This window comes from Jaculus jaculus, chromosome 8 (genome assembly GCF_020740685.1).
Source record: "Jaculus jaculus isolate mJacJac1 chromosome 8, mJacJac1.mat.Y.cur, whole genome shotgun sequence".
In the NCBI taxonomy this organism is placed as follows: domain Eukaryota; kingdom Metazoa; phylum Chordata; class Mammalia; order Rodentia; family Dipodidae; genus Jaculus; species Jaculus jaculus.
This window is the reverse complement of record NC_059109.1, coordinates 37,670,925-37,681,805: the sequence shown is the minus strand read 5'-3', so window position 1 is coordinate 37,681,805 and position 10,881 is coordinate 37,670,925. Positions and strand designations below refer to the sequence as shown.

Below are 10,881 nucleotides of genomic sequence, written 5' to 3'. Positions count from 1 at the left end.
TCAAAGCTGTTGGTGACCATTATCCCTCACCAGCTGGCGTAGCACTTTCTAGTACTATGACAGCTAATTAGCATGGCTTCCATCTCACTTGAAATATGGAATACTTTTAACCTTTACAATGCCACTATAATTATTAACATATGTTTGAGTTTACATACCCATAGTAGATTTGCTACTGAACTACACATTTACACAATATACCCACAGTTACTTGCTCTAGGAAATGTCTATCAACTTAATTAGCAAAATCACATTAGATCTGGTGCCCTTGCAGGCAGAATTTTTAAGATGATATGTGTGCCAATCCAAACTCCCTCTTTTCACTGATGTTTAACACAATCCTTGAAGTTGTCAAATCTGACAATGAATAGAGGACATCCATTCTAATCAGTGACTAAACCAGCTGCAATTGCTGTGTGGCTGATGGACGTGTCTTTTTTTTTTTTAATATTTTTTTTTGTTCATTATTTATTTATTTATTTGAGAGCGACAGACACAGGGAGAAAGACAGATAGAGGGAGAGAGATAGAATGGGCGCTCCAGGGCTTCCAGCCACTGCAAACGAACTCCAGACGCGTGCGCCCCCTTGTGCATCTGGCTAACGTGGGACCTGGGGAACTGAGCCTTGAACCGGGGTCCTTAGGCTTCACAGGCAAGCGCTTAACAACTAAGCCATCTCTCCAGCCCTGGACGTGTCTTTTGATACATTGTAAACTACTGAAGGAAAGTGAAAGAAATGAAATTGGGCTATCTCCTGAGATGCTTGAGTCTGACTATTTCTCTTTCTGCACAGTGGGTATATTAATATTTGATCCAGATGAGTGAAGGAAAGATGAGAAATAACTCATAAAGCAACAGACAGTAGTTCCTGTAATTTATTATTATTCATTAGAAATTTTAGTTTGATAAATTAAGTGATCTCTATATGGATTTTTAAAAAAATCTGTTTTAATCAACTTAAATATACCAAGAAGAAGTTACAGCTAGATTAATTCAAGTTGTTTAGTAGTTTAACTATGAAACTGACTATTTATTTTAGTTCATGTTTGGTTTGTAATTTAAAGAAAACAATTTATTGAAGATCTAAAAAAAATTGTATAAGATTGTAGCTATATGATACATTGCATCTATCATGTTAAAATGTGCATTAGACACAAACACAAAAACCATGAAACAAGCCACCATTCTTAAATAATTTGGTCAAAAATAAAATGTCTAAGGAACATGATGACTTACAAAGGATAGGCTCTTTAAATACAATTTAATAAAAGCACAGGGCTGGAGAGATGGCTTAGCAATTAAGTTGCTTGTCTGGAAAACCAAAGGACCCAGGTCCAATTCTCCAGTACAAAAGGTGGCACATGCATCTGGAGTTCATTTGCAATGGCTACAGACCCTGGCATGCTCATTCTCTCTGTCTCTCTCTCTCTCTCTTTCCCTCTCTGCCTGTCTCTTTCAAATAAAATAATTTTTTTAAAAAGCACAAATGGATAAGTGTTCAGTTATATACACTGAATTGAACGTTTGACACTAGGAACCAGAACATTTGGTCATATAGCATTAGCTTGTATTAGAAAAGTGTGTAATGTCAAAGGAATAGAACCACCAGCATTCAAAAGCAGCTTTGTCAACTAGGCAATAAAACTCTCTATAGCATGTCTCTCTTTGGCCCATCATTAAATATGCTGGTAGAAATTTTGAAATGAAAATAAAGGAAGAAAAAAGGAGTGGTAAGTGCCTCTATTTTCTCTTCTTAAAATCAGAAAACAATCAGCCTGGTCTAGAGTGAAACCCTACCTCAAAAAACCAAAAAAAAAAAAAAAAAAAAGAAAAAGAAAATCAGAAAACAAACCAGAGATGGTGGCGTATGCCTCTAATCCCAGTACTCAGGAGGCAGAGGTAGGAGGATTGCTGTGAGTTTGAGGTCACCCTGAGACTCCATAGTGAAATCCAGGTCCGTCTGAGCTAGAGTGAAAGAGACCTTACCATGAAAAACAACAACAACAACAAATCAGAAAACAAACATCAATTCTGTTTGCACTCACCTCATCTGTGCAAGGAAAGGACGAAGAACAAATCTGTGTTTACAGAGATGTAAACACAAATGAGAAAGCACCTTACACTGCCTTCAGACAGTACCCAGGAAGAGCCACTCATAATTGCTGGCACTAAACAAAGCTGCAGAATTCTTTGCCAGATACTTGACAAAGCAAGGCTCTTCTCATTCTGAGGTTCATAAACCAACATTGCTCCCATTGCTACAATCTCAGAAGATGGGTGCTCTGTTTGCCTGGGGACATGGGAGCATCAGAGTGATCTGTGAGAATTTTAGCATATTCCACTCTCTCAGATTTGTTGAGAGCCCAACATTACACCGAAGTACCCTTTTATCCCTGCCACAACTCCAGTAACAGCATACTACTATCTGTGTTTCCTTAAGATTTGTTATAATTTGCATATTCCTAAAAATGGACTCCACATTCTTCTCAGGAAGATACAAAGCAGATTTTGGGCTGGAGAGCTGGCTCAGTGGTCAAAGCCTCTTGCTTGCAAAGCCTAAAGGCCCAGGTTCGATTCCCTAGTACCCATCTCAGTCCAGATGCACAATGAGGGGCATGCATTTGGAGTTCATTTATGGGAGCAGGAGACCCTGGCATGCCCATACTCACTCTCTCCCTCTCTTTGCCCTTTCCTCTCTGTTTCTCTCAAAATAAATTTTATTAAAAAGCTGTTTTGTGTGATAATAAAGTCCCAATCATCAATAAGCCATGGTTTCAGGTTATTAGGATTCTCTACTTTAACCTCAACTCTGTTCATAAATGTTTCTCCATTTCCAACAGCAGGATCTACATGAACCCTTTTCTTCTGGGGAGGTTGAGGTTTTTCACTGGTCCTGCCATCATCTGCATTCCTGGGTGCTTTCTTCTTGTTCTTTTTTTTTTTTTTTTTTTTTTTTGGTTTTTCAAAGTAGGATCTCACTCTAGCCCAGGCTGACCTGGAACTCACTATGTAGTCTTAGGGTAGCCTCAAACACACAGCAACCCTCCTACCTCTGACTCCTGAGTGCTGGGATTAAAGGCATGTGCCACCACGCCCAGCCTGCTTGTTCTTTTTTGTTTTCAATTCAACATTTTTCTGCTGCAGACCAGAAGTGTTCTTTCCTGGGGAGCCCCTCTCATCTTTCCCTCTGCATACTGTTCCTGGTTGGCCTTTTGAAGCTCTCACCATTTCTGAAGATTGGCATCCGCATACCTGAGTACTCTGCTTTCTGGAACCCATACATCCCAATTCATTACAACCAATCTAATGTGTAAAAGTAGTCCACTCGTTTGTCCTTTGTGGCCACCTTTACACACTTTGCTTCATAGAGGTGAGGCCCATGAGAGCACAATACCTGCTTGCTCTCCTGGAATTTAGGCTTCGGCTCTTACAGGGGTGCCATTTATAAGTGATTCACCATCTTCTCCTTCTCCCACCACTGTGACAACCACCTGTCTACCTCACCCCTATTTCATGTTTAACAATATATGTTTAATATTTATTTGCAAGAAGAGAATGGGGGAGAGAGAGATGGGCGTACCAGGGCCCAGGTATATGTGTCCCTCTGTGCATCTAGATTTATGTGGGTACTGAGGAATGGATCCTGGGCCATCAGGCCTTGCAAAGCAAGCAAATACCCTTAACCACTGAGCCATCTCCCCAGCTCTTAATTGATTCTTTTTTTTTGAAGGTAGGTTCTTACTCTGGCCCAGGCTGACCTGGAATTCACTATGTAGTCTCAGGGTGGCCTCAAACTCATAGCAATCATAGCAATCCCCCTACCTCTTCCTCCCAGGTGTTGGGATTGAAGGTGTGTGCCACCAAGCCTGGCTTCTTAATTGATTTTTAAAAATCTGTTTTCATATTTAATATCCAATACTTTTTACATTGGCAAATTTTATGGAGTGTGTGTGTGTGTGTGTGTGTGTGTGTGTGTGTGAGCAGCTGATGCAAATGGCCTTCTTTTAGTAGTAAAAAGTGAGAAGGACTATCATGGTGATTGAGGAGGATGAAGCCATTGCTTCTAGCTGGACAATTTACGATATGGGTGGCAAATGAAATCAAGACAATAATCTCATATAGGCTACCTTATACACAAAGAACACTGCCAGTGTAAAGATTGTAAGCAAAAACACAATAAATACATCAAAACCCACTTTTTTTTTTTTCTCCAAAAGCCCAGAAAATGGCTGAATAACTTGGGGGTTGTCTGTGCACTAATGCATTTGTCTTTCTGACCCTGTAATGGTAATTAATTTCCCGTTGGCAGCTCTAAGGCTACAGTTTGGTGGAGACTATGGGCTGTAGGTGTGCCATCATGGTCATTCTTCCTGGTAACAAGGTAGCCAGTGGTCCCTGGGAGAGCGCAGAAGCAATCAGATCCCCACAGCTGAGCCAGTCTAAAGTCAAGAACAGGTTCTTGGCAGAAGCCCAGGCCCTCTTTCTCAGACCTCTTGTCATCCTGGTGGCGGGCAGTGAGGAGCATGGTGGTGTGTCTGCCCAGACCATCAGACAGCACCCGTAAACAACAAAGAAACCCAGCACTGCAGACCGCAGCCTGGAAGATATTTCTGGGACTATTGTTTTGAGAACCCTTTGTTTCTGCATTCACCCCATTGTTGAACCCCATGCTAACGATGTGGGTCACATTAAAAAGAAGCAGGCTGCTTATTTTGAAGTAAATTATTATCAAATGACTATGCTTCCAAACATTTCTCCATTTCGGTTTGAAGTGAAGTCATTTGAGTTTGAAGCATATGCCTGTGCTAAGTTGTTGCCAAAAAAGAAAAAAAAAAAAATCCAGACAAGTTAATTTTTGCATTCACTGTTTGCAAAACTGTTGATTCAAGATGTGGTGGAAAAGTTTCAGTCCTCCCAGTAGGGCTCCGTTTACTGTGGCCTCGAGTGACCTGCATTGTTATTACCACTGTGAGCCACTGCATATGCCTGGTGGTATGAATAACTGATTCAGTTAGTCTAAATGAAAATTGTGATGAGTATGTGAATGGTAGCTGTAATTTAGACCTACAACTTTAAGAACTATTAGCAGGAAATTTACAAGGACTAGAGATATGTTAATACATATTCCCCATGTTAGATCCTACATGTCAGATCCTAATATTATTTTCAGAGAACCTGTCCATGTAGGACTACTGTCAGGAAATGGACGTGCATTATACTTTAAGTGCATATGTCCTCCAAGTTAGACCGTGGAGTACAGAGTAGTTTTCTCACTGATCTATTTCTATCTTGGAGGTAAAGTTTGAGTTATTCTCTTTTATTAGTTTTTACTGGCAATTGTATTAGCATGTTAAGGTGCCTAAACCATCACAAACAATATACAATGAAAGAAGCCTTCCTTCCAAACCTAACCTCTAGTGGCATTTCTTCTCCCTGACAGCCTGTGTTAGCATTTTAATAGATGTATTCTCTTTCTCTAGTCTTCCATGCACATATTGGAGTACATGTTTCTATAACTCCACCACTGTTTGTCTTATCAAAATAATAATATATGTGGGTTCTGTGAGAAAACAGTATGTTCAAGGCTGGGACATTGGAGAATATTTCTTTAAAAACAATTATCAATAAATATTATGCAGAGTAACTGTAAGGGAATAGTTGAATAACCCAAGCTGGTATCAGGGTAGCTGTTAAGATTAAAGAAGGAAAAAAAAGAGGAAAGGTGATTTTAGAGAAAGATATTGTGTAAAGTGAAGAATCTGACCTTGCTCCCCTCTCCTCTGACCTCATACTGGGGTTCTCCACTGGTGAAGCCCACTCAGCACTGAGAGGATCCCAGATCCCAGATGATGCCAATATATCTTGGTTACAAAGGGAGGGATTAACGGAGAAGGATGGAAAGCAGATAAGTTGGCTAAGCCAGTGGAATGAATATGCCATGTGCTCTTCTGTTCTTTTTTATTTTTAATCAATAACAGGATAGGTGGAGGTGGTCATAGGCATCCATACAGTTCCTGCCCCATTCTTTGCAAGGGGGTGATCCATTGCTTGAAGTATAGTGTATTTAATTGGGTTTCTATTGCTAAACATTTTGAGTGCTCTCCTGTCTTTTGTGAACACAAACACTGCAATAAATATGCTTGTACATATGTCTTCATGCATATGTGTGCTCTGTCTGCTGTACATGAAGTCCTGAAATGGAATCACTTCCTCATTAATTTACAAGGTCAAAGTAGATCTTCAGTGCTTACTTATTCCAGTAGAAAAAAAATGGTGTTCTTTCCACAGTGATCCTAAAATTATCAAAAATTGTCATGAATCCTCATTACCTCTAAACTCAAATTGCTTAGTGCTTCAAAAACAACTCAATTTCCTTAAATTTTAAGTATGGTATGACCATGTAGAGGTTAAGAAAGGAGCATGTTTTCAGGAGCTGGTGAACTTCTGAGAGAATGCTGATTCTAATGATAGTGGTTAAGTTTTAAACATCCCTATGTCTCTGTTTCCATATTTGTAAATAATAATAATATAATAAAACCAGTAATAAACCAATAGCTACCTCACAGGACTTTGGGAGGCTTAAATGGGTTTGATAAATTTAGAATTCTAGAATAGTGTCCACCCCTCTATAGACTTTGCTCTTACTGTCTTGTGATTAATTCCCTCTAAAGCCTGTCTCTTCACGTGTGGTTATTTTGTACACATCCATCCTTCTAGCTTGCACATATCTCCTTTTCAGATCTCACTTTTCTGTGTGAGTCTACTCACTTGACTTCTTTTTAGATTGTTTCAAATCTATTTCTTCCAAGCAGTTCCTTCAAATTGGCTGTAACCTACCCTATCTGTCAGAATTTTTTCAAATGTAGTAATTGATACGTTACTACTGTGCACTGTAATATGTATTGATGCACAAGACATGGAATCAATCCACCACTATGGCCATTGGTTCATGGTCACATTATATCTATGACCAACCCAGCTCTATGTTGATTCTGAAGCAATAATATGTTGTGCTTGTTTGCAAGGCACACCTTCAAAAATTCTTTCTTTTGTTATTGTTGTTGTTTAATAGCATGGGCATCTTTATAGAATCTGCTAATTTATCTAAATTTCTCTTTCTATTATTTTCAGGCTTCGCTGAAATTGAGGGTAGTGACTCATACCAAATTATTAGTTTCCCTTACTTATCCTCAATGTTAAGATGTATACTCTAATTCTGGAATTGTGATTTTGATGTGAAAGTTCTTGGTACCATGACTAAAGCTGCAGTTTTGCAAATTTGTAATATGACCCTCTTCCATCATTTCTGCATCTATCCTAATAATGTGACAGAACACAATGCAGGTGGAAGAAGAAAGTAGAGCTCTTCCTGCTAGCAGGAAGTCTACTCTTGTTTATGTCCTGCAATTTTACAGCATCGTTCTTAATCTCTGGGGGAGAAATGCCCAGTTTCTCAGAAATTTCAGTTTCTGTATTTCAAGATGGTGGGTCTGGTTTTGGAAGAGATATTCTGATTGGTTCTTTAGAAGAGAGAAAGGTTAGCACTGTGATTTTACTGTCAATTGCTTATATAGATTGTGACATGCTGGCTTTAGCTGCTGAAGCTGGCATAAAATTTAATCTGGGACCTAATACATTGGGACATGATTTTTGGGGGGCATATCTGCTCGTCCCTCACTTCTTTCCTTTTTCCTTCCTTCCGCCCTCCCCCCACCTCTTTCTTTCTTTTTCTCTTTCTTTCTTGGTCTGTGGAGATAGGGTCCCTCTCTCTATAGCCCAGGGTGATCTGGAATCCACTATGTAGTCTCACGGTGTTCTCAAACTCACAGTGATTCTCTTACCTCTGCCTCCTGAGTGCTGGCATTAAAAGTGTGCATCAGCATGCCTGGCTCCTCCCTCACCTCTTGCCAGCCTTTCCCAGCACTTCCATACATTTTCTAATCATATGGTCTAGCACTGGTGTGGAGTTGCCCTGCCCTTTCCAGAAGATACCCTTAGAGGGCTTACTATTCATGCCAGTGAGCAGACTCTACCATCTGGCTGTAGGTACAGTATTTTGGTTTCTTGAGCATCCCACATTGGCATCAGACTATTCTCATCTTGGTATTTTACTTAGTTTATATACCCAAAGTCAGCTTTCTGTGAAAGGGCACTTCCAAGTTGGGAAGGGTGGAGTGCAGAGAAAGGGCGCAAGGGAAGGGTCTTCCTCTCTGTCTTCCCCTTCTTTCTCCACCTCCTTCAGTTCTTCCACAGGACCTTGGGTCTGCAATGAATGGGTTGCCCTTTCACTACGTCACCTACCAAGATCTAACAGGCAGAAGGAATTGAATCTTCGAGGAATTAGAGGGCCTACTCACACAAGTGCTCTAGGCTGGGGTCTTCAAATATTCAGAGAATGAACAATAGTTTAGATTCTTCTCTCAAAACAATATAGTAGATTTTTTGAGACAGTCTCACATAGCCTAGGCTTGCCTCAAACTCATTATGAAAATGAGGATATCCTTGAACTGCTGATTATCTTGCCTCTACCTCCTAAGTGCTAGGATTAGAAGTATACAGCACCACATTCAATTAAGACAATAACTTTTTATAAACCATTATAAGATTCTTTTATTGATACTGTAATATTCATATCTCACTGATAAAAAATGACATTAAAATATTTAATGAATTAATTTATTTATTTGAGAGAGAGAGAGAGAGGCAAATAGAGAGAGAGAATGGGTGCACTAGGGCCTCTCGCCACTGCAAATGAATTCCAGATGCATGCTCCACCTTGTGCATCTGGTTTACGTGGGTACTGGGGTATCAAACTTGGGTCCTTGGGCTTCATAAGCAAGTGCCTTAAAGGCTAAGCCATCTCACCAGCCTGAAAACTACATTTTAAACTTTGGAATCTATGGTTCCTTCTGAAGCAATCCAATTTCTCTCTCACAGTCATGCCACTGCTTTCCTTTATAATTTTCAGAGGTTTCCTTGGGTCAGCCATAGAGGAGGCCATGAGCTTGATCACAATCTAAAGAAAAAGAGTTTGGAAAATTACCTTCAGTGTACTTGCCTAGTTAATTGATCTATTTGCTAATATATTGCCTTCACTGAGTTAGGGAAGTCTACTCTTAGATCTTCATATGCAATCACTCAGTGCCCCTTTGGATCTTCTCCAACCTATGTTTCCTGACAAGGCATGGTGACCACAGAACAAAGAGTTCCTCATTCAGGTGAATTACATCATGCTGAAGTTCAAGGAACAGATGGCATTGTCCCATTTCCCGGCAATACTTAGTATTGCTTGCATCACATCTTTTCTGCTTCTCTGCACTGGATAACTGACTGAGCACACTGAATAACCATGTGATGGATAGTCTCAACCATCAAATCGATTGGATCTAGCATCACCTAGGAGACAAATCTCTGAGCATATCTGTAAGGAAGTTTCTAGGTTAGGTTAATTGAAGTGGAAAGACACAACCGAACAGTGGGCAGCATTATCCCATGCGATGGGGTTTCAGACTAAATAAAAGGAGAAGGATTGAATTAAAGATAGATAAATGAGGAGACCTGGTAGGTGTCGATCCTTGCATTGGTGTGCTCAGTTATCAGAGCAGCTTCCATCACTCTCTGCTTCCTGATGTAGAGTCAATGTGACCAGCTGCTTCCTGTTCCTGCCGCCACACCTTCCCTGCCACGATGGACTGTTAACTGAAATAAACCCTTCCTCCTTGAAGTGGCTTCCTGTTATAGCAATAAGGAAAGTAACTAACATACATGCGTTTTTATTTTTTGCCTCCAGATCAGTTCATCAATGAAAACAATGACACTGTAGGACTGATATCATGACAAACAATATCAAAAGTATAGGAAGAAAAAGTGTACTCTGTTTTCGTAACAATGGCTTTGTTTTCACTTTCCCATTCCTATACATATTATATCCCATATGACACATTAAACCTTACTGAAAGTAACTTTGTCAACACGTCTTGTATCTCTCAGAGTATGGTTATGCTCTAGTTAAAGACAATTTGAGTTTATGAGAGTAATAAAATAACTTTTGCCTGGAGAAGGTTATAATGGATTAATTTGTAAGTTTATCAAAGTTAGAGTAGCTAGTTACTAAGTTGGTTACATTTCTACTGCTTTATTTTGTTTTGGGTCAGGGTCTCTTTCTAGCACAAGCTGACCTGGACCTCACTCTGTAGCCCAGGCTTGTGTCCAACTCACAGAGATCCTCCTACCTCAGCCTCATGAATGCTGGGATTATAGGTGTGAGCCACCCCACCTGGTTTAACTTTTATACTATTGTATAGATACATACTCATGCATTTTCTTTGATTTAAGTGCATTAGACTGAAAAGATAAAGGATGAGACGTGGTATGTAGATAAAGGATGAAATGCCATCTCCATGAGGGCCCCTCACTCAAGAGGTAGCAAACAGATAAATAGCTGGAGAAAGGCCTCTGGCCACAGGGTCATTAGTCAGCTTGCAGTCTCAAATCTGGTCTCTTCACCACTGAAAGTCAGACATTGTTTACAAAAAGAGAACAATTCACCTTTCTCTTTCTCTTCATCTCTCTAGCTAAAATCCCCGCTTGGAGGACTGCCTGCAGAGAGCTCAGCCTTGCCCGTGGCAGGACAGAACACTAACACAAAGCAGTGTGAAGGGATAAGTAGGTGATTTAGGACATCACATACTAGGATTCTTTCCTTCTTTCACTCGTCCTATTTCTCCTTCTAATTGTAACCATAATAACAATTGTGGAACTAGGGAAATAGCTTAGATGATAAAGTATTTGTCTTGCAAGCTTGAGAACTGAGTTTGATTGCCAGTGTATTAGCTGCTTTCTCATTGCTGTATATAAGCACTGGACTAGAAGCAATTTATA

General features: G+C 40.0%; 1 pseudogene; it reads right to left on the bottom strand.

Annotated features, from left to right (window-relative positions):
* Positions 1-2,128: 2,128 nt before the first annotated feature.
* On the bottom strand, positions 2,129-3,228 carry LOC101611151 (annotated as a pseudogene).
* Positions 3,229-10,881: the final 7,653 nt, after the last annotated feature.